Source organism: Erinaceus europaeus, chromosome 7, assembly GCF_950295315.1.
Source record: "Erinaceus europaeus chromosome 7, mEriEur2.1, whole genome shotgun sequence".
Taxonomy (NCBI): domain Eukaryota; kingdom Metazoa; phylum Chordata; class Mammalia; order Eulipotyphla; family Erinaceidae; genus Erinaceus; species Erinaceus europaeus.
Window position 1 is genome coordinate 54,709,218 of NC_080168.1, and position 24,379 is coordinate 54,733,596.

Here is a 24,379-nt window from a genome sequence, read left to right on the forward strand (position 1 = left end):
GGCTATCCATTTATTATATATTTGAGAAAGAACTATGACTCAAACCAGAGTGATTTGCCATAATTTCCCACAAAAGATCTGGCATATTTACATACTATATGGTGCTGAACTTCACCTCTAGAGGAATGTTTTTGTTTAAATAAATATTACAATAGGTTAAAAAAAGAAAAATGACCTTGGGTCCATACTCCCAGAGGGTTAAAGAACAGGAAAGCTATCAAGGGAAGGGATGGGATACGGAGTTCTGGTGGTGGGAATTGTGTGGAGCTGTACCCTTATTATCCTATGGTTTTGTAAATGTTTCTTTTTTATAAAAAATAATAATAATAATAATGTTAAAAAAAGAAGAAGAAAACTTCACACAGAAGTTTTGCAGAAAACCTTGGTGCTCATTTGAGATTATGCACAGATACAACCAATTAAAGATATGGAAAATTTAAAAAAAATCTCATTAGCTCATGCTCACTTATCTTTGAGGTTCACAAAATTGCTTGGAATGCTATTCATTTGCAAAAAGGGTGAATGTAAATAGATAGATAGATATTTTTGTTATAATTAAAGAAATAAAGACATCAGATAGTTGTTGTCATATGAATACCGTTTCTTGACCTTTCATGATAGGTGATTGTATAACCTCCCACCACCAGCTTAAGTCCTTCTCCACCACTGCGCACTGGATCCAATGCTTGGTCAACCTCCTCCGTAGGCCTCATCCACTTTACTCACTGTTCTAGGATGTGCTGCGACAGAACATGTCTAGTCCAAATTTCACAGTGTATCTTTGCTTTTTTCTCTTTCTCTATTTTTAAAGTGTAACTATTTTTTAAAAATATTTTATGTATTTATTTATTTTATAGAAACTGAGCAAAACTGAGACAGAAAGGGGAGAGAGAAGGAGAAAAGACAGATATTTGCACACCTGCTTCATTATTTACAAAGCGTTCTCCTTGCAGGAGGGGACCAGGGGTTTGAATCTGGGTCCTTGAGCATTATAACATGTGTGCACAACCAGGTACTCCTTCTTGTTTCTTAAGCTCCATCTATCAATGAGGTCATCTGGTATTTATCTTTCTCCTTCTGACTGATCTCACTGAACATGATTCCTTCAAGTCCTATCCAAAATGAGGCAAAGGAGATGACTTTATTACTTTATAGCAGATAAGCAGTATTCCATTGTGCATCTGTATGCCACAACTTTCTTCAACACTCATTTTTCATCTTGGTTGTTTCCATGTTTGGGATATTACAGATAGTTCTGTTATAATCACAGATGTGCATCTATCTCTTTGGATAGTTTGTTTTCTTCAGATAGATTCCCTCACAGAAGGATTTCTGGGTCATAGGGTAGGTCTATTAATGTTCTGAGGCATCTCCAAACTGACTTCCATAGGATCTGGATGAGTTTACATCCCCACCAGCCATGTAGAAGTGTTCCTTTTTCACTGCACTCTCTCCAGCATGCCTGTCCTCTCAGATGTATGCCCTTCTCACTGGTGATAGGTGGTACCTCATTGCTGTCTTTGCATTTCTCTGATAATCAGTTACTTTGGGCATTTCTTCTTATGTCTCTTGGCCCTCTGGATATCCTCCTTAATGAACATTGTAAAGGCCATCTTTAGGGAGGAATTTTATTTTATTAACTTTTTAAAAATTTTATTATTTTATTTATTTATTCCCTTTTGTTGCCCTTGTTTTATTGTTGAACTTAAATTCTTGTTGTCATCGTTGTTGGATAGGACAGAGAGAAATGGAGAGAGGAGGGGAAGACAGAGAGGGGGAGAGAAAGATAGACACTTGCAGACCTGCTTCACCGCTTGTGAAGCAATTCGCAGCTTGTGAAGCAATTCCTGGCTTGTGAAGTGATTCCCCTGCAGGTGGGGAGCCCAGGGCTTGAACCAGGATCCTTACACCAGTCCTTGCGCTTTGCACCACGTGCGTTTAACCCGCCCGACTCCCGGGGGATGTAATCTTTCCCTTCACAATCTTCAATATGTAGACTAGACTAAATAGCAACCCAATTCTGCATTCACAACCAGAAAGAAAATATTATGAAACTACTTAACTGTATACCTGTAGTCAAGTGAGGCCGGGTAATGACAGACCTGGTTGAATGCACAAGTTATCATGTACAGGGACCCAGCTTTGAGCTCCTGTTCCCCACCTGCGTGTGTGTGTGTGGGGGGAGCATTTCATGGGTAGTGAAGCAGGTCTGTGGTTGTCTCTCTGTTTCTCTCCTCTGTCTGCCTTTCCCCTTCCAATTACAGAAAGATGAAAAAAATGGCCACTGGAAATGGTGGATTTGTAGTACTGGCATCAAGTCCCGATGATAATCCAGGCAGCAAAATAATAATAACAACAACAATAATACTTGTTCTCAAACCTTCACTGTGCCTTTCCACAAAAACTTAAAACCACATGGCCTTACATTTCATTTCAAAGTACATATAGGTAGCTTGTATATGTGTATAAACTGTGCAAGATTCAGGCTAAATGCATATAAATACATAAATCTATATTAAAAGAATATCATTCATATCTTATTAACAGACAATACTACACAAATATTATAAATTATTTTTATTTATTTAACTTATTAAGTCAATAAAAATTACTATGAGTTAGAAGCAGATAAAAAGACAAAGTATATCATGATTTTTGAGAACCTTGAAATCAGATTAGTGATGGCTAAGGGAAACTCTATAAGCAAATAAATTATACATATTTAATACATGAACTAAGTAGCAAAAACAAAAAAAGACAAGTAAGGTATTTTGTTTTCTTATTAATTTGTCTTTGGGGTTTATTTTGGTGCTGCTAGGGCCTCATGCATTCTTGATTTCACCATTCCAGGCTGTAATGTCATTCAGAGAGATAAAGAATTACAGAATTAGAGAAACAGAGAGAGAGAGAGAGAAAGAGAGAGAAACACACACACACACACACACACACAAACACACACAGTGGGGGGGGGGGAAGTGTGAGAGAACCAGAGCTTTGTCTAGTGCCATATCACCTCTCATGTTTTGGAATTTGAACCTGGGATGACACGCGACAAAGTGCTTATTTCCCTGGTGAGCTCTCTGGCCCAAAATATTTTAATAGAAATTTAATGTTACTTTTATTATAAATGAAATATTCTATTCCTCAATAAACATAAGAAAAAGAAATTCAATTGGCACTGTGATTTCTTGTTATTGGAATCGGATGGATTTACTGCCATGACTCAAGATAGAATGAGTGGGAGAGGTTGTGACTTGGGTTGGAGAATATGGAATTTAAAGTGTTTGTCATTAATTTAGGCAGAATATCCAGTGTTCTAAACATATAGCAGAAATCTGCAGTAGACAGTTGGAAATAAGTCTAATGTTTTAAAAATACTGGTTATTCACTAAAAAGAGATGGCATTGAACCCGTGTTAGATGCAGTTAACTTTTTGAAATTGTAAAAGATTATTCTTTTTTAAAAAACAAATTATTTATAAAAAGGAAACATGACAAAACCATAGGATGAGAGGAGTACAACTCCACACAATTCCCACCACCAGAACTCCATATCCTATCCCTTCCCCTGATAGCTTTCCTATTCTTTAACCCTCTGGGAGTATGGACCCAGAGTCATTATGGGATGCAGAAGGTGGAAGGTCTGGCTTCTGTAATTGCTTCCCTGCTGAACATGGGTGTTGGCAGGTCAATTCATACTCACAGCCTGTCTCTCTCTTTCCCTAGTGGGGTAGGGCTCTGGGAAATATAACTTAATAGAGAGCATAGTCTTTGAGATTGTCATTGGAAGCTGAATATAGATATCATATTTAGAAAAGGGAGAAACATTCCAAACTTTGGAAATATAAGATGTAGAAAAACGAGCACAGAATATTTGTACAAACTAATGATATTATCTTTTGAATATATTCAAAATTATATATAGATGTATAACACTTTCATACCTACACAGATATACACATATGCATATATATTTATAATATTATGATGCAATATATGAACAAAAGGTATTTGGTGGAAAAATTCACTTTATGCCACAGATGGGAATCAAATTTCCCTAATTGAAAAGAAAGAAAGAAAGAAAGAAAGAAAGAAAGAAAGAAAGAAAGAAAGATGTTAGTGCTTCAGACATGGCTGTCTTTTTTGCATAACCATTATGCTACCTCCCTAGCTGGCCCCCAAAGAACTCTTTTTAACATTTCATTTATTTTTAAAAGTTTTATCAGTGACATAATAGGGATTTACAATATTATACAATAATAGGAGTATGATTCCACTTCACCCCACCACCAAAGTTCTATGCCTTCCCTCCAGCAGTAACTATCATAGCTCACCAAAGCATATAGATATGGGTTGAATAAAAACTCATAAAAATATCTCTATAGCTCTACATTCTATAGCCAATAAGAAGGGCTCATATAAAGTAATCTTTTGAGGTATAAAATATTTATGAGTTATAGAGATTCATCAGCATTTTTCTTCCTTCTTTTTGTGAACCCTATTTTGCAATTTTTCTTTTTTTAAATTTTTATTTATAAAAAGGAAACACTGACAAAAACCAGAGGATAAGAGGGGTACAACTCCACACAATTCCCACCACCAGAACTCCATATCCCATCCCTTCCTCTGATAGCTTTCCTATTCTTTAACCCTCTGGGAGGATGGAACCAAGGTCATTGTGGGATGCAGAAGGTGGAAGGTCTGGCTTCTATAATTGCTTCCCCACTGAACATGAGCATTGACAGGTTGATCCATACTCCCAGCCTGTCTCTCTCTTTCCCTAGTGGGGCAGGGCTCTGAGGGTGTGGGGCTCCAGGACACGTTGGTGGGGTCATCTGCCCAAGGAAGTCTGGTTGGCATCATGTTAGCATCTGGAACCTGGTGGCTGAAAAAAGAGTTAACATATAGAGCCAAACAAATTGTTGACTAATCATGAACCTAAAGGCTGGGTGTCTCTGTTTTGTAGATAGTTAGTAGTCCTATTTTAGTTATATTCCAAAAATCCCATGACTATACTAGATTTTTTAAAATATATTTTAAATAAAACAGTTCATCCCCCATAAGATGGGCCAGTGGGTAAAGTACATGCCTTACCAGGTGTGAGACCCTAAATATCACACAGAAGCACCATGGATGGCATAAAGTGAATTCCATGGGTGGTGTGATGCTGTGATGCTTTGGTTTCTTTCTCCCCTCCTCTTTTCTCCTCCTACCTCTAAAACATAACATATAAATAAATAAATAAATAAGATCTGAGAAGGCTATTAATCAGTATATTTGTAAGATTGTGGCTTTATACTCTAGCACTACCTTTAAAAATCTTTAAAATAAAAATAAACAAAATAGACCTCTCTATTGTCCTCTTTTACTGATGAACTCTCAGTTTTTATGTCATATAACATTTAAAAAAATTTTACTAGTGATTTAACATTAATTTACAAAATTACATGTCAACAGAGGTATAATTCTGTACAATTCCTACCACCAGAGTTCTGAGTCCCCAATCCCTCTACTGTAAACTATAGCAGTTTTCCTGAAGTTGCAGATATGGGTTAACTATTATTTTAACAACTATCAGTCTATGTTTGTATGCAAATACCTGTTTTTTTAAAGGTTCTGTCTTCTTTGCCTTTCTAAGTTACACATAACCCTATAACTACATCCTAATGTCCTTCTCTCTCTCCTTCTCTCTCTCTTTTCACATTTTTCCCTTCATTGGGGGATTAATGTTTTTACAGTTGCCAGTAAATTTACTTTGGTGAAATACACCAACTCCAGTTCAGGTTCTGCTTAGTGTTTTCTCTTCTGATCTTATTTTTCAGCTTCTGCCTGTGAATGAGAATGTCCCTGTATTTTTTCTCCTACCCTCTTCCTCGTATCATTACTCCTCCACTGGGAGTTACATAGCCTCTTTATTTTTGTTTTCATCATTGAAGGCTTTGGGTATATAATTTTAATTATTAATTTTTATTTAGAATTTTTATTATGTCATTCAGTGGATGTTCAATGATGTTTCTGAAACATCACTGTCATTCTTGTTGCAAATACTGTGTAGTACTTTCTTTTAGCTACTTGAAGATTTTTTTCTCCTATCTCTATCAGTGGTTTAATTAAAATAAACTAAGATTTTTAAAAAATTTTAATTATTAGAGTTCTCAGAACGTTCACATCTATGGGTTAATATCGTCCCTAAACCTTGAAATTGTCATTTTGAAAATCATTTCTTTTAATTTTTTTTAAAAAAATTTTATTATCTTTATTTATTGGATAGAGACAGCCAGAAATCAAGAAGGAGGGGGTGATAGAGCGGGAGAGAGACAGAGAGACACCTGCAGCCCTGCTTCACCACTTGTAAAGCTTTCCCCCTGCAGGTGGGGACTGGGGGCTCGAACCCAGGTCCTTGCACATTGTAATACATGTGCTCAGCCAGGTATTCCACCACCCGACACTATTTCTTTTAATTTTACTTCTCTCCTTCTTGTGACTCCTATAGTTTTCATATTGTTGTTGTGCACGGGCCGCGGAGAAGAGAGAGAGGGGGTCTGGAGCGAAGAGGAAACACAGATCTTTATTTGCGCTGGCACCTCAGAGTTGGGTGCTAGAGAGGCAGGTTGGGCCACGTGGAGGTAGCGAAAATGGCTGCCTCACGCAGTAACCTTTCCTGCGTCTGAACACCTGAGTGGAGCACTGGCAAGAGAACGAGGTGCGGAAGAAGAAGGGCTTTTATAGGAATAGCTTTCATGAGAATGGGAAGGGGGAGGAGTAACTATAGCACTCCAGGATAGGATAATAACTCTTGTGAGAATGGGAGGGGGGAGGGGGTAGGAGTAACCAAAGCACTCCAAATATCGCAGGGATATAGACAATGCCCTGAGGGCACAACATGGTTGAGAATGTCCCAACTCTAGCAGGAACTAGCAGTAGCCTGAGGGGACAACATGGCAGATGTGACTGCATCGGCACAATTTCCCAGCATCATATTAGATAATTTTAGTCATTTTTGACCTTTTACACTTTTTTCATATCTTCTATTTCTTCTCTGTATTTTAGCTTATATGTTTCTACTGCCATGTCTTCATTTCATTAGTACTTATTTCATGTGCTTTTGCCACCTTTTTAGATATGCTTTACAGTTCTTATAAGTTCCACTTGATTATTCCTATTATGAACAAATCTCTAAAGAATATATTTTTAACTATGCTCTTAATCTTTTTTTTTTTTTTTGCTGTACCAGAGACTCATATTTACCCATTTCCACCTCTTCCAGATCAACTTTTTCATTCTTTTTATTTCATATATGTATGGAGACAGATAGAAAGGACGATACACAATGGAGACATAAGAAGAGACTTCCCCATGCCATAGTGCTCCCATGTTACGCTCAGACTTGAACCTAAAGTGAAAAGTGAAGATGTTTAATCTGATATAACACACACACATCTTCACTTTTGATATTTTATATTTTGTCACTTCTGAGCTCTTGCTTACTACGTATAACTAGACTTATCTATATATTTTTTTCTTATGGTCTTATATTACAAATTGATCGGAGGCCAAGTGGTGGCACACTTGGTTAAGTGCACACACTACAATGCAAAAGGTTCAAGCTCCCAGTCCCCAACTACAGGAGGAAAGAAAGCTTCATGAGTGAAGTAGCTCTCCAGGTGTCTTTCTGTCTCTCTCTCTCTCCAGCTCCTCTATCCTCTATGTTTCTCTGTCTCTACTTAACCTCTATATAATAAAAATAAAAATAAAAAACAAGTTGATCACATACTTTTATATAATATTAATCTTTTTCTATAAAAAACGAGGCAACTTTTCTCCAGTGAAGGATTTTCCCTTTAATTTTCCAAGTAAATTGAGACAAACTCATTTTAATTGGTCACCTTATCAGAGTCAGAGAAGGTTTGCTTTGACCCTACTGTATAAATCCCCCCTTACCCACCCTCATCCCCCCTTTTTTCTTTTCTTTTTTTTTACTAGAAAGATTTCACCGTGCTTTCACTAGATTATCTTCTGTGGGCAGTTCACAACTTGCAATTCTTATCTGTTTTGCAGTTCTTATCTTCACCGCCTGTGAAACAACTCCCCTGCATGTGGGGAGCCAGGGCCTCAAACCGGGATTCTTGAGCAGGTCCTTGTGCTTGGCTCATGTGAATGTGTTTAACCCGTTGCTCTACCACCCGACTCCCTACAATGCTACATTCTTAAATCTATGTATTGAATCTAGTAATGACAAATGTTCAGGGTACAGAGGTACAAATTAACTGACCCCAATGGTGGATTCTTCTCCACTTGCATTCTTTACACTCATCCACAAAATCCTATACCTTCCACTGGTTTCTGATGTCTTTTCTTTATTTCTTTGTTAATGCATTATTTAAATATCTATTATGTGTATTTAATTTTGGTCTTCAACTATTCTTTTAAAACACACACAGACATATACACTTTTTTTTTTTTTAAATGAGAGAGAGAGGCATTAGAACACTGGCTTATGGTGTGGTGCAGGAGATTTAACCTGGGACCTCAGAGCCTTAAGGATGGGAATCCTTTGCATACATATTATGCTATCTCTTCAGACCCCCACCCTGTTTTCCATGAATCTTTTCTTGACATTTATGGTGTTAGTGTTGTTCTCACATAAGTTTCTTTGCCATATACACTTATAGAAGATCTAAGTACACAAGAAGCCAATCTTGTCTCATGGAGCAAATCAAATGCAAATTGTATTAAAATTTATAGCTATCACCTCACATGATTATATTTATTTATTTATTTATTTATTTATTTATTTATTTTGCCTCCAGGGTTATCACTGGGGATTGGTCCCTGCACTTCGAATCCACTGCTCCTGGCTACCATTTCCCCCCTCCCCCTTCTATTGGATAGGACAGAGAGAAATTGAAAGAGGAGGGTTAGACAGAGAGGGAGAGAGAAAGACAACTGCAGACCTGCTTCACTGCTTGTGAAGCCACGCCCATCCCACTACCCTTGCAGGTGTGGAGCCTGGGGCTAGAACCTGATATTCGAGTGGGTTCTTACTCTTCATACTATATGCGCTTAACCTGGTGCATCACCATCAGACCGCCCCTCAAGGGATTATTTTAGAGTTTAAATCAAATGCATGTTTGAATAGAGGTAGGCAATTATGGACATACATATTGTTTTAGTGCTTTTGAGGGAAGTACCTTTATTGTATAATTTTTTAGCATACTACATGATAGTAATTATGGAAAGTTTTAATAAATAGTGAATAGTGATTGTTAGAGTGCAGAATACACAGTTTAATGTCCACAGAATTAACTTGAAGTTCCTTTTCTGTGAAACTATTGGATTTAGTGGCAATGTGTATATGCAACAGAGTGTTTTGAGAAAAAAGTTAGAGGAGCCAGGAGGTGGTGCATCTGGTTAAGTGCACACATTACAGTGCACAGGGTCCCAGGTTCAAGCCCCTAGTCCCAGACTGTAGGGGGAAAGCTTCACAAGTGGTGAAGTAGGGCTGCAGGTATCTCTCTGTCTTCCTCTACTTCTCTATCTGCCCCACTCCTCTCAATTTCTCTCTGCCTCTATCCAATAATAAATAAATACAAATATTAAAAAGAAGAAAGAAAAAATAGAATGTGAGCAGTTGTGAACACATAAGTTATGAATCTCTTTTATAGTATCAAGTAGGAAAAAAAGAAGGACCGTTTCCCTTTATTCCTTTATTTCTGGGGAAAAACACACTTACTGTTATAAAGGAAACATGGTATTGGCATAGTATGTAATTTCTCTAAATGGAATATGTATGAGTTGTTAATTTTGTCTATAATCTGTAAGTTTTCTTTTTCATTAAAACTTCTGAGTTACCTAAGGTATTATAAAATTTGTGATTCATATTTGTATGAACACCATCTACAAAAAAGGAAAATATTTGCAAAATTAGTTATATAATTTGTAAAATGCATTTGAGAAATAGAGCCTCTTCTGTCTTTACCCAAGAAATAATATGCATGTCTGTGTGAAATTAGATATGAGTAGTAGTAATATCTAGACACAAATCCCTCAACTAGAGGGACTACTTTGAATATGATCAGCTATAAAATTTAACAAATGTTTCATACATTTACAATTCTGCACAAATATAATAGAGCCTATACCACATACTTATATTAAACTTCAGATTTTATGTGGTAAAGTGCTATGCTCAATGAATTGTAAATGCCTGTATCAATCTTGTGGTAAGAATGAAGATAAAAGAATTTTTAGAAATCATGTTTATTGTAAGGGATAAATAAATTAAAACACTTCATGCTTTAGTGACAAAAACTCATATATTACCTCAAAATACTAGCATACATACTACAGACCAGAGGAAGAGTAGACTTTTCTGATTAAGAAACAAAACCTGAATTTCAATAAGAATGCAGGGTTATGCTTAAAGAGACCTGACAGCATTAAATCTTAATGATAGTATAAGGAAAGTTTAAGAAAAGATTTCTGACATAAAAGTTTAATTTTTTTAGAAGTGATTATAGTCACTATGGATATAATCCACTGATTTTATACACCATGCATCCCATAGCAGTTTTAATATAAGTCAATATACTATCAAAAAAGAAATAGAAAAAGTTTTATTTGGCTAGTTTAAGCACATTTGTAGAACAGAAATGTATTCAAACAAAAAGAAATAGAATAATAATCATAGATGATGATTAAAAAGTAACTTCATATATATATATATATTTTTTTTTTATTGCTACCAGGGTTATTGCTGTGGCTCTTTGCCAGCACTAAAAATCCACCAATCCTGGTGACTTTTTTTTCTTCTTTTTTTTTTTTCCTAATTTTTATTAGATAGGACAGAGACAGATTGAGAGGAGACAGAGAGAGATGGAAAGAAAGATAGACACCTGCAGATTTGCTTCACCACTGGTGAAGCAGACCCCCTGCAGATGGGGAGCAGGGGCTCAAACCCAGGTCCTTGTGCTTGGGAATATTTGCACTTAACCAGATGCACCACTGCCTGCCCCCCTATTTTTTAATTTGTAAAAATATTTTGTTAAGGAAATGTTTTTATAATATAATTATTATTCAAAGGGTACAATTTCACATCTCTCCAAAATTTCCTTTTATGAGTTTTAAAAACTCATGGAAGTTTGTAAAAATATAGTGAGTTCTCAGAAAAGTCATAATAAATTTTTGCATAGACAATTCTAGGTACTTAAACTCATGTATTGAATATATATGTATATATTTATATATATACAAAATTACTATTTAATACTATCTTTAGGTAGTTATTATTTTTAAAATCTGGGTGTAACTATTACACTAGCCTTTCCTTTGTACCAGTTATCAGCCCAAATGCTCAAACCTGAATCCTTGTGCCATGTGTGCCTAACCTGTTGTGCTACAGCCCAGCCCCCCGACACATCATTTCTTTAGCTCTTTATTCTTGCTCATCTCTTACTCTAAACTTAGCCTCTTGATGCCTGGTATTTTATCTGATTGCCGTATTCTCAGTACTTATAGTTGTGCCTGACTCATAGTGGGCTTTATTTAATGAAATACTTGTTAAATGGGTGAATGAATACTTGTAGTAGAGCAATTGTTTTATTAAATTGTCATTATTTGTTTGCATATAAACACAATCATGGGGATTCTCTTTTCTCCTTGAGACTAGGATTTGCTATATGTTCCATAATTCAAGAAGCATAAACATAACAAAAATTTAGTAAAGTATGTGGTTAGATTGGCTGCATCACTTAAGTTAACCAAATAATGGCCAATCCATTTCTTTCTTGTTAATTTTACAATGCCTGTATAATATTGCCAAATGCATAAACATGAAATTCCATTTGCATGACTAATTACTCTACTGGAAGATAAGAAAAATAATTTAAGCTGCTGCATGATATGTAGGTAAGAAAAAGGCAACAGAGTACGTTTCTCTTTACAGTAAGATTTAGAGTTTAATGAAGAATATGTATGCTTTGATATTGAACAATGTTGCTCTTTAAAGATTCTTAAAGTTAAAGAATATTAACTTTTAAAAAATATTTATTGCCCTTGAAGTTTAATTGTTGTTATTGTTATTGATGTCATTGTTGTTGGATAAGACAGAGAGAAATGGAGAGAGGGGAAGACAGAAAGGGAGAGAGAAAGATAGATACCTGCAGACCTGCTTCACCGATTGCAAAGTGACCACCCTGCAGGTGGGGAGCTGGAGCTGGAATGGAGATCCTGATGCATGTCCTTAAACTTTGCCCCACGTATGCTTAACCTGCTGTGCTACCGCCCAACTCGGGAATCTTAACTTTTCCATGACAGATTTTCCAAGAGACCTGAAAAGATATCAGTCAGAAATTCATTCAGTAGTCTGTCACTTACTAAATGTCTGTGAAATGAAAATCATCACCATTTGGGGTTATGTAAATTTTGTTTGTGGTATGCTGCCTAATGATTAGATGAGTACTTATTACTCTTGAAAATTGAAAAATAAAAGTGGTAGAAATTTCCCAAGTAAAATAAATACTACTGAGCAGGTGAAATAACTCACTTGGGCAGTATGCTGCTTTGCCATGCCTGCTACCGCCCCCCCTTTATTGAAGAAGATACCCATATGTGGTCTCTTTTAATTTTTGCTTCTCTCTCTGTCTCTCTCCCTCTATGATTCTATCTTAAGCAAATAAAACTAAACTAAACAAATAAATATTTCCACAGTGAATTATTGAGCAAGAGGGAGCTTTCCTTTGCTGGTGCAACCTGTTTCCTCTATTTCATATCAGGATTAACAGTTTGACTCCTTTAGAGGAAAGACAGGATAAAATCTAACATATACATACTGATGATAACTTTAATAGCTCCTGCCTCTTCTTCAATCTCCTTTTCCTTCAAAATGTCACTGAGAAGCGTGAGAACAGAAAATCTACCCATCATTTGTACATGTGTAATGTATGAAATGAATATTAAGCTGGTTTTCTGATCTCTTTTTATTTTTTTTAATTCTCTGATTATGCTAGCCTTCCACATCATTTTCAGCCTTGTTAACCTGACCAAAATTACACCTTGCTTGATTGACATGCATCAGAATGTATATGTTAAATGTCATCTTTGGCAATTTTGTCTTAGCTCTACTATCTTCATTATGAATGTTCAGAGCATGTTTCAGACATACCAAAAATTGAAGACTACCAAACATAGGCAACCATCATGAAATGGCCATGAGAGAGGTTCTAAAAGACCTCTTATAAACAAGAACATCAATATAATACTTGCAATATATCAGAGCAAACAAAAAATTTTTTATGAACAATGGCACTACAATACATTAAATCCATAATATCAATAAATGTCAATGGCTTAAACTCACCCATCAAAAGGCACAGAGTGGGGGGATGGATCAGAAAACATAACCCAACCATTTTCTGCTTGCAAGAATCCCATCAGTCAGAACAATATAAACACGGACTTAAAGTGAAAGGATGGAAAACTATCACACAGGCTAACAGACCACAAAAAAGGGCAGGAACAGGCATTCTCATCTCAGACACAATAGATATTAAATTAAATAAAGTAATAAAAGATAAGCAAGGACATTACATAATGATTAGAGGATCAATCAGCCAAGAAGACTTAACAATTACTAACGTCTATGCACCCAATGAGGGACCATCTAAATACATCAAGCACTTACTGAAAGAATTTAAAAAATACATCAATGGTAATACAATAATAGTGGGAGACATCAATACCCCACTCTCACGCTTAGACAGATCAACAAAAGCAGAGAACCAACAAAGATACAAGAGAATTGAATGAAGAGATTGACAGACTAGACCTCTTGGACATTTTCAGAGTCCTTCACCCCAAAAAACTGGAATACACCTTTTCAAATCCACATAAACATACTCAAGGATATACCACATGTTAGGCCACAAAAACAGCATCAATAAATTCAAGAGCATCGAAATCATCCCAAGTATCTTCTCAGACCACAGTGGAGTAAAACTAACATTTAACAACAAACAGACAATTATTAAAAGTCACAGAATTTGGAAACTAAACAACACACTCTTTAAGAACCACTGGGTCAGAGATTCACTCAAGCAGGAGATTCAAATGTTCCTGGAAACAAATGAAAATGAAGACACAACCTATCAATATATTTGGGACACAGCTAAAGCTGTACTGAGAGGGAAACTTGTAGACATGCAATCACATATTAAACAACAAGAAAAAGCTCAAATGAATGACCTTACTGCACACCTCAAGGACTTAGAGGAAGAGGAACAAAGGAACCCTAAAGCAACCAGAAGGACAGAAAACACTAAAATTAGAGCACAAATAAACAACATCGAAAATAAAAGAACCATACAAAAGATCAATGAAGCCAAATGTTGGTTCTTTGAAAGATTAAACAAAATTGACAAACCCCTAGCCAGACTCACCAAACAAAAAAGAGGGAAGACTCAAATTAATAGAATTGCAAACGATGGAGGAGATATCACAAATGACACCAGAGAAATCCAGAGAATACTGCGAAACTTCGATAAAGACCTATATGCCACCAAGCTAGAGAATCCGGAAGAAATGGAACAATTCCTAGCATCATATGCCCTTCCAAAACTGAACCAAAAGAACTACAAAATCTAAATGCACCAATCACAGACAAATAAATTGAAACTGTTATTAAGAACCTCCCCAACAACAAAAGTCCTGGACCAGATGGCTTCACAAATGAATTCTACAAAACGTTCAGGAAACAGTACCCATACTTCTTAAGCTTTTTCACCTTCTATGAAGCCAACATCACCCTGATACCAAAAGCAGATAGGGACAGAACCAAAAAGGAAAACTACAGACCAATATCTCTGATGAACATAGATGCCTAAATATTAAACAAGATCTTGGCCAACCGGATACAGCAACATATCAAAAAGATTATTCATCACAACCAAGTGGGATTCATCCCAGGAATGCAAGGCTGGTTCAACATCTGTAAGTCAATCAATGTCATTAACCATATCAATAAAAGCAAAGCCAAAAACCACATGATTATCTCAATAGATGCAGAGAAAGCCTTTGACAAAATCCAACACCCATTCATACTCAAAACTCTACAAAAAATGGGACTAGATGGGAAATTCCTCAAGATAGTGGAGTCTATATATAGCAAACCTACAGCCAACATCATACTCAATGGACAGAAGCTGAAAGCATTCCCCCTCAGATCAGGGACTAGACAGGGCTGTCCACTGTCACCATTACTCTTCAACATAGTTTTGGAAGTTCTTGCCATAGCAATCAGGCAAGAGAAGGAAATCAAAGGAATACAGATTAGAAGGGAAGAAGTCAAGCTCTCACTATTTGCAGATGATATCATAGTATACATAGAAAAACCTAAAGAATCCAGCATAAAACTACTGGAAGTTATTAGGCAATGTAGCAAGGTATCAGGCTACAAAATCAATGTACAAAAATCAGTGGCATTTCTTTATGCAAACACTAAATCTGAAAAAGAAGACATCCAGAAATCACTCTCATTTACTGTTGCAGCAAAATCAATAAAATACCTAGGAATACAGTTGACCAAAGAAGTGAAAGACTTGTATGCTGAAAACTATGAGTCGCTACTCAAGGAAATAGAAACTGATACCAAGAAATGGAAATATCCATTTTCCCATGCTTATGGATTGGAAGAATAAATATCATCAAAATGAATATTCTCCCCAGAGCCATATAAAATTTAATGCAATACCCATCAAAGTTCCACCAAGCTTCTTTAAGAGAATAGAACAAACACTACAATCATTTATCTGGAACCTGAAAACACCTAGAATTGCCAAAACCATCTTAAGGAAAAGAAACAGAAATGGAGGCATCACACTCCCAGACCTTAAACTATATTATAAAGCCATCATCATCAAAACAGCATGGTACTGGAACAAAAATAGGCACACAAACAGGTGGAACAGAATTGAAAGCCCAGAAACAAATCCCCACACCTATGGACATCTAATCTATGATAAGGGGGCACAAAGGATAAAATGGAAGAAGGAGGCTCTCCTCAATAAGTGGTGCTGGGAAAACTGGGTTGTAACATGCAGAAGAATGAAATTGAAACACTTTATCTCACCAGACACAAAAATCAACTCCAAATGGATCAAAGACCTGGATGTTAGACCAGAAACAATCAAATACTTAGAGGAAAACATTGGTAAAACAGTTTCCCACCTACACCTCAAGGACATTTTTGATGAATCAAACCCAGTTGCAAGGAAGACTAAAGTAGAAACAAACCAATGGGACTACATCAAATTGAAAAGCTTCTGCACATCCAAAGAAACTATTAAAAAAACAAAGAGACCCCTCACAGAATGGGAGAAGATCTTCACATGCCATACATCATACAAGAAACTAGTCACCAAAATATATAAAGAGCTCAGCAAACTTAGCACCAAATAAGCATATGACCCCATCCAAAAATAGGCAGAGGATATGAACAAAACATTCACCTCAGAGGAGATCCAAAAGGCTAACAAACATATGAAAAACTTCTCTAGGTCACTGATTGTCAGAGAAATGCAAATTAAGACAACACTAAGATACCACCTCACTCCTGTGAGAATGGCATACATCAAAAAGGACAGCAGCAACAAATGCTGGAGAGGCTGTGGGGACAGAGGAACCCTTTTACATTGCTGGTGGGAATATAAATTGGTCCTGCCTCTCTGGAGAGCAGTCTGGAAAACTCTCAGAAGGCTAGACATGGACCTTCCATATGATCCAGTAATTCCTCTCCTGGGGTTATACCCCAAGGACTCCATAACACCCAACCAAAAAGAGGTGTGTACTCCTATGTTCATAGCACCACAATTCATAATAGCTAAAACCTGGAAGCAACCCAGGTGCCCAACAACAGATGAGTGGCTGAGAAAGCCGTGGTATATATACACAATGGAATACTACGCAGCTATCAAGAACAATGAACCCACCTTCTCTGACCCATCTTGGACAGAGCTAGAAGGAATTCTGTTAAGTGAGCTAAGTCAGAAAGATAAAGATGAGTATGGAATGATCCCACTCATCAACAGAAGTTGAGTAAGAAGATCTTAAAGGGAAACTAAAAGCAGGACCTGACCAAATTGTAAGTAGGGCATCAAAGTAAAAGCCCTGTGGTGAGGGATAGACATGCAGCTTCCTGGGCCAGTGGGGGGTGGGAGTGGGTGGGAGGGATGGGTCATAGTCTTTTGGTGTTGGGAATGGTGTTTATGTACACTTCTAGTAAAATGTAGTCATATAAATCACTAGTTAATTAATACGAGATGGGGAAAATTAATTGTATGTCTCCAAGTTTTTCAAAGCACAAACTGAATCTTTTTAATATATAGGCTGTGTAGTTGATATGCGGACTCTCTCAAAAGCCTAGACCAAGTAGATCAGAAGCAACCAAGAGCACAGCTATATACAAGATACTGGGTACAGTACAGCAAACCCTAACAAAAGGACTTTTCAAAGTTAACACAATTACCAAATAATATGATGATAACATTAACTATTGATTGTCTTTTTGAACCCTAAGACAGCAGGAACCTCACATTTCCACTATAGAGCCTCTACTTCCCCCAGTCCTGGAACCCTTGGATAGGGCCCACTTTCCCGTATGCCTTTCCCAATCCATATCAAATAATATTGCACCTGCCGATCACAACCTAACCAACACAATGATTGCCACCTCAACATGCTTCACTTCAGACTGTGTCCAGAGACTTCACGTGTGGAATGACAACCCTTCAGCTTCATTACTTGGGTGAGACCTTTCCTTTCATAGTATACTCTAATTCCATCTCAGGTGGTTCACTTTCTAACAAAGTCCCAAAAACCTAGATATACACCAGTTTCTGTGAGAGAGAGCATATGTTCACACATATCCATAAACTACTGCAAAATATATACCTGAAAGCAGAAGTACACTAGAGTTTGCAGTGAGTATCCCCCTAACACTTCCTCTGCACTATTCCAAGCTTTGGGTCCATGACTGCTCAACAAATTGTTTGGCTTTGTATGTTAACTCTCTTTTCAGTCACCAGGTTCCAGATGTCATCAGGATGCTGGCCAGGCTTCCCTGGACTGAAGACGCCACCAATGTGTCCTGGAGCTCCACTTCCCCAGAGACCCACCCTACTAGGGAAAGAGAGAGGCAGACTGGGAGTATGGATCGACCACTCAACGCCCATGTTCAGTGGGGAAGCAATTACAAAAGCCAGACCTTCTACCTTCTGCAACCCACAATGACCCTGGGTCCATGCTCCCAGAGGGATAGAGAGTGGGAAAGCTATCAGGAGAGGGGGTGGTATATGGAGATTGGGTGGTGGGAATTGTGTGGAGTTGTACCCCTCCTACCCTTTGGTTTTGTTAATTAATCCTTTGTTAAATGAAATAATTAATTAAATAAAAAAAGAAGAAAACTATTTTGTTCCTACAATTTGTTAGCCTCATATTTGAGCTCAGTCTTGACACAGAGTGAATGCTCTTCTTCTGTATTGTATTTATTTGCCCTTTATTTATTCTATAAAATTCAATATATTACTGTAAGGAGAAATTTGTGCCATTCACTATCAAATATGTCAGTTGATCATCTATAAAGCCCAGAATGAATCTAGGCATATTAAAAAGTTTTTTTTCTTTATTTTATTTTACCAGAGCACTGCTAAACTCTGGCTACTGGAGGTACTGGAGTTGGAACCTGGAATCATTGGTGCCTTAGGCATGCAGATCCTTCTGCATAACCCCTCTCTTGTCTCCCCAGAATATTAGAAAAGATTGTGGACAATACATCTCCTTTGCTAAGATTATGGAAAATAGAGAACTAAAATTTAGAGTTCTGGATCTGTATATTTATCATTTATTTAGTGGAGCTTCTCTTTGTGCATGCACATATCACCATTTGGAATTATGTAAATTTTGTGTTTGTGATATGCTACTCCCTGAAGGGCTTTTTGCTCAGAGAGAGAGAAGAATAGAAACAGAAGGGCAAAGAGGGAGAGACAGCACAGAACCAGAGATTCCTGCAGGGTCAAACCAGAACCCCATACTTGGCAAGGAACACACCCTGTATAGTCCATTTTATTCTCAGCCTCTGGGTTCTGAAATTGACATTCAGAACATTTCTGCTTGAAAGATCTGTTAATCTCCACTTTTGGTTTAGTGTCTATTAGAAGAATTTCCTATGTGAATGGGTGGATCAGTTTTTTAATCTTTATTTCTAGAATCCTTAACTTTAATCTTTTTAAAGATTAACTAAATCCTTAACTTTAGTTAATCCTTAATTTTAAAGTTTAATCTTTTTAAAGTTTAATCTTTTTAAAGAACTTTTTTATCTTTTTGTTTATTGGATAGAGACTACCAGAAATCAAGAGGGAAGGGGGTGATAGAGAGGGAGAGAAACAGCGAGACACCTGTAGCACTGCTGCACCACTCAGAAAGCTTTCCCCCTGCAGGCAGGGGATGGGGGCTCAAACCTGGGTCATTGTGCATTGTAATACGTGCACTCAACCAGGTGTGCCACCACCCAGCCCCCAAGAACTAACTTTCTAATTGTTTTTGAAATATTTCTTTCCTATATCAATCTTAGAATATATGCATTCAAAGTAGTAAAAACAAGATTAAGTAAATATGCACACTAGTTTATATGTGATAGTGTAATGATGGGTCATTCTGCATGCTATTACTTTTTACAAGTTGTAGTAGGCATTTTTTCTTTTTAGACTTTGCTGGTTTCCATGAATTATTTTAAGCCACACAAATCATTTATATTTTCTCATTTTCCTATCCTAATGGTAATTCTAAGAATGAAATTCTAACCACTTTTCATGGGAGATAAAATTGAGGTAGGGCATCTACTGATAGTTACTAAGTAATAAAATATCTAAAAAATTTTACATTCTGAATGTACAGCCAGCTTTCAGCCCCAGCTAATATTTTTTTATTTTTTTACTTTATTTTTAGCCAACGTGTTATGTTTTTCTGTCATGGAAAATGTCATGTAATCATTTTAGATTAAAATCTTTTATGTCCTATGCTCAGTGACAAATCAATTCTGTGGTATAAAAATAAGCATCTCTATCTTTCTATTCTGTGACATTGTCTTATTTTAGATATATAGCTAACATTTTTTGAACTAGATTTTTAGCAATTTCTTCTCACTGGTTCACCTGGTCTATCTTGTTTCTTTTGAAATTGTCCTGGGACTGGCTTAGTCAGTTATATACACATATTATCATAAGAAAGAACCTATGTGTGAACCCCTGGTCACCCCATGGGAGCCTGGAGTAAGGAAGCTTCCCGAGTGGTGGAACAGTACTATAGTTTCTCTCCTCTATGTGCCTTTTTCTCTCTTACTCTGATTCTCTGGCAAAAAGCAGGAGGAGGAGGAGGGGAACAGTTGGAAGCCTGACCCAAGTCTATGCCACGTCTGTGCCCCCAGTACCTGTGGCACTGAGGAAAATTAACCTGGAGTGGTGAAGTCCCAGTGATGACAGAAGGTGGAGGCTTTCAAACAAGAAGACACTCCCTTACTCTGCATTGGAGAGGTTATGTTAAAGTTATTACCTTTACTCTGAAAAGTCATACCTTTGGAAAGTTGTAGAAATAATAGGACATGTTTAGTGAAGAATGAACATGACATTAAAGGGGCTCCAAGCCACAATATAGAGGGGAAATTGAAAGTACTGGATCTTTCTTCAAAAGGAATTATGTCATCTTCAAATAACTTGAAAGATATCTGTATGGATGAAGGATTCGACATTCAAATTGACTGTGTGATTTATGACTATAAAACTGATGCCAGGGACAGAGAGATAGTACATTATCTGCACATCAGACTTTCAAACCTGAGGCCAAGATGCCCCAGGTTCCGTCTTCAACACTACAGTGTACCAGAGCTCAACTCTCCTCTCTCTCTCTCTGAAATAAAATCAACAAATTAATAAACATGGCATCTATATTTATAGACAAACAAGTTTTAGTGAATTTTATAGTTTCCATAACTATGTAAGAATCAATGTAGACATATGAGCTAGTTGAAAACTCTGTTAGTGGATTCATTTAAGCCTGGGATGGTCAGTTATGTGATCTATGAACTTAACAAGAATCAGCTGGTATTTGGAACAGATCAGATTCAAGTTTCTTCTCAGTATAAAAGTTCTAAGATTCCTTAGTAATTCTCTTGTGAGAGTTCTCTTGTGCTACATAAATGAGAGCAAGTATGGAAATTAAGAGAAGAGAAATTTCAACTCAAGATAAGTAAAACCTTGCTAAGAATTATGGTTTCACAGTGATCTAATATGTTCTTTCAACAGTAAGACTTTCCCTACTAGAAGAAATGTCAAGGTATATTCACTGTTTAAGATCATTTGTAGGTCCCCTGAATGCTATTAAAATCAGAATTTTATTCCTGGTATTCAGACCCTTTCTGAAGGACGCTGCTCTATCAATCTGTATATCTATTCCCAAAGTCAGACCATCTACTACAGAAAAATCAATATTTATACTCTTGTTTACATATACCCACCATTATAATTCTGCATATAACATTGTCCTAGGGAAGAATATTGTTTGTCTTTTCTTCCTTTTGTGCAAACTTTATACATTTGTCAGAAAAACTGTACAACATTATTGTTTCATGAAGCCTTTTCTGACTCAGTCCATTATGCCTTTTTCCTCTACAGAATGCTACCTGCTTCATAAACCTGTCTACCCCCAAATAAATCCAGCGGTTTCTAATGCTTTCCAGTGTGCATAGCTTCCATGTTCAATCTGAGTTAGAACCCAAAACTTATATTGCTCTTGTGTCTATCAAAGCATACCTTCTACATTCTGGCACAGAACTTGTGCCTGGTCAATGCTTATTTTTACTCTTAAAAGAATTCTTTCCTAGGAGTCTAATCACATCTATGCTTTCACTCTAACTAATACATGCATCTAAATATCATATATATATATGCATATATATATATATATATATATACATATGGCATTATTAGTACTATTATTTAACTGTTTTAATCTCACCTGTCTTAGTTATCAATTGCCAAGTAACCAAACACCTCTAAATTTAGCAAGTGAAAACACAACTAATAATCATTGTACATAATTTCTGAAGATCAGGAATCAGTGAATCATCTAGCAAGGTGGACCTGGTGCAGGTCTCACATGAGATTCCTTGAAGGCGCTGATGGGGGCTGCAGGGATAACATGTTAAAATCATGTTGACTTGAGCCTCCTGCTGGTTTGAGCCTTTTCTTGGCCTTTGGCAGGATACCCCACTTCCTAAAAATGTGACTATCCTCACATTTAAACAAAAAAGGGATGCTTCGGTATCCTCATGACATGACACCCCAGAGTCAAGATAATTTCGTACTGTTTTTCACAGTGCAGGCAACATTTTTTTCTACCATACTATCAACCTTTATTCAGCAGGGTAGAAACTTGCCTACTGAGCCACTGAGCCCTAGTGATAGCCTGGTGGCAACAACAACAAAAAAAATGAAAATAAATTTAAAAAATTGCACGCTGGCGCAGGTATCGGGAGGTGATTACTAAGAGTCTCTTGAAGGTATGCTGGCACACATCTATTAAGTGGTTCATGTGCTCAAACTTGTGGAGTATTTTTTTTTTTACTGCAAGTGTTTCATGTAAAGCAACGACTAGAATAACAGATAGACTTATTTTAGCTAGGGGCTGGGCATTGACGCACTGGGTTGAGCGCACATAGTATGAAGCACAAGGACCTGCGGAAGGATTCTGGTTCTAGACTCAGTTCACCACCCTGGAAGTGGGGGTGGTCATGTCACAAGAGGTGAAGCAGGTCTGCAGCTGTCTATCTTTTTCTCTCCCTATCTTCCCCTCCTCTCTCAATTTCTCTCAGTCATATGGCCTTCAGGAGCAGTGGATTCATAGTGTTGGCACCGAACCCCAGCAATAACCCTGGAAGAGGGGAAAAACAAACAAAAAACAAACTTGAGATCCCTTCAAAATTTCTTTTTTTTCATTCTTCCTTCCTTTCTTTCCTTCTTTCTTTTCTTTTCTTTTCTTTTCTTTTCTTTTCTTTTCTTTCTTTTTTTTCTTTTGCCTCCAGGGTTATCGCTAGGATTTGGTACCAGCACTATGAATCCACTGCTCCTGGTGGCCATTTTTCATAAAGGGAGAAGATAGAGAAGGGGGAGAGGAGGACGCCTACAGAGCTGCTTCACTGCCTATGAAGAGACCCTCCCCACCACCACCCTACAGTTGGATCCTTGCACAGGTCCTTGCGCTTCTTGCAGTGCATTTAACCCAATGCGCCACTGCCCGACCTCTTCCTCCTCTGGGTTTCCAGTGTGAGTTATACACATTGAGTAAAGAGGATATCTAAGAGCTTAGATTTAATTAAGACAAAAAATGATCTTAGACAGAGTGCCGAGCTGTTGTAGTGGCTCTGCCTGGTGAACTCTGAGACAGACAGAGCTTCAGGTTCAAAGCCTGTCCTCACCAGAAGCCAGTTCTCTGGGGGAAAAGAAACAAATAAACAAAAAAACAAACAAACAAAAAGATCTTGTGAGAGGAAATGAAATGTACTTCTTCAAGATAATTGAAAAAAGTTAAAAATTAATAATAATTGAATAATCTCATGCCATTAAAATGCATTTAAGGTGGAGGGAGCAACATCAGTATCAACTAAAAACCATTAGAAATGCAGACTTCTTATTGAGTCACACACTCTGGGATTTAGGATTCAGCAAATTTTTCTGTGAGAATCCCTGGTGGTAATTCTGGGGTCACTAAAGTTTGAGACTCAACTGCTTTGTCATTCAAAGTATACTAGGAAGAGACCAACATCAGCATTACCAAAGATGGAGTAGGTGTGCAAATTCTGTTTCCATTCAGACCTACAGAGACAGAGTCAAAATTTTACTGATTCATTTGATCACTAAATTTGGAGAACTTCTGTTCTGTGAATAATAATTTAACATCACATGAACTGGGTTTTAAACCCAGTTCTACATCTCATCAGATTGGTGTGACAAAGCAATTGTTCCTTTCATCACCAATGGTGATGACAATGCCTCTGGTAATCCTTAGAGGATCGTTCTGAAGATAAAATTAGGTAATGTACATGCAGTGCTATCCTTGATGTCGGATACATAGCAAATGCTCACTTAGTGGAAACTATAGTTATTTTCTAACCATGTTTAAATAGAGTCTAATTTTCTAAAATAGAGAAAATATCAACAAAGGTAAATATAATATTCATGGTATATAGAAAATTTAATTATTACTAATTATCATTTAACAAGTGCATGAGCCTGGGATATTGATATACTTGAAATATGAAAATACAGACTAGTCTACGG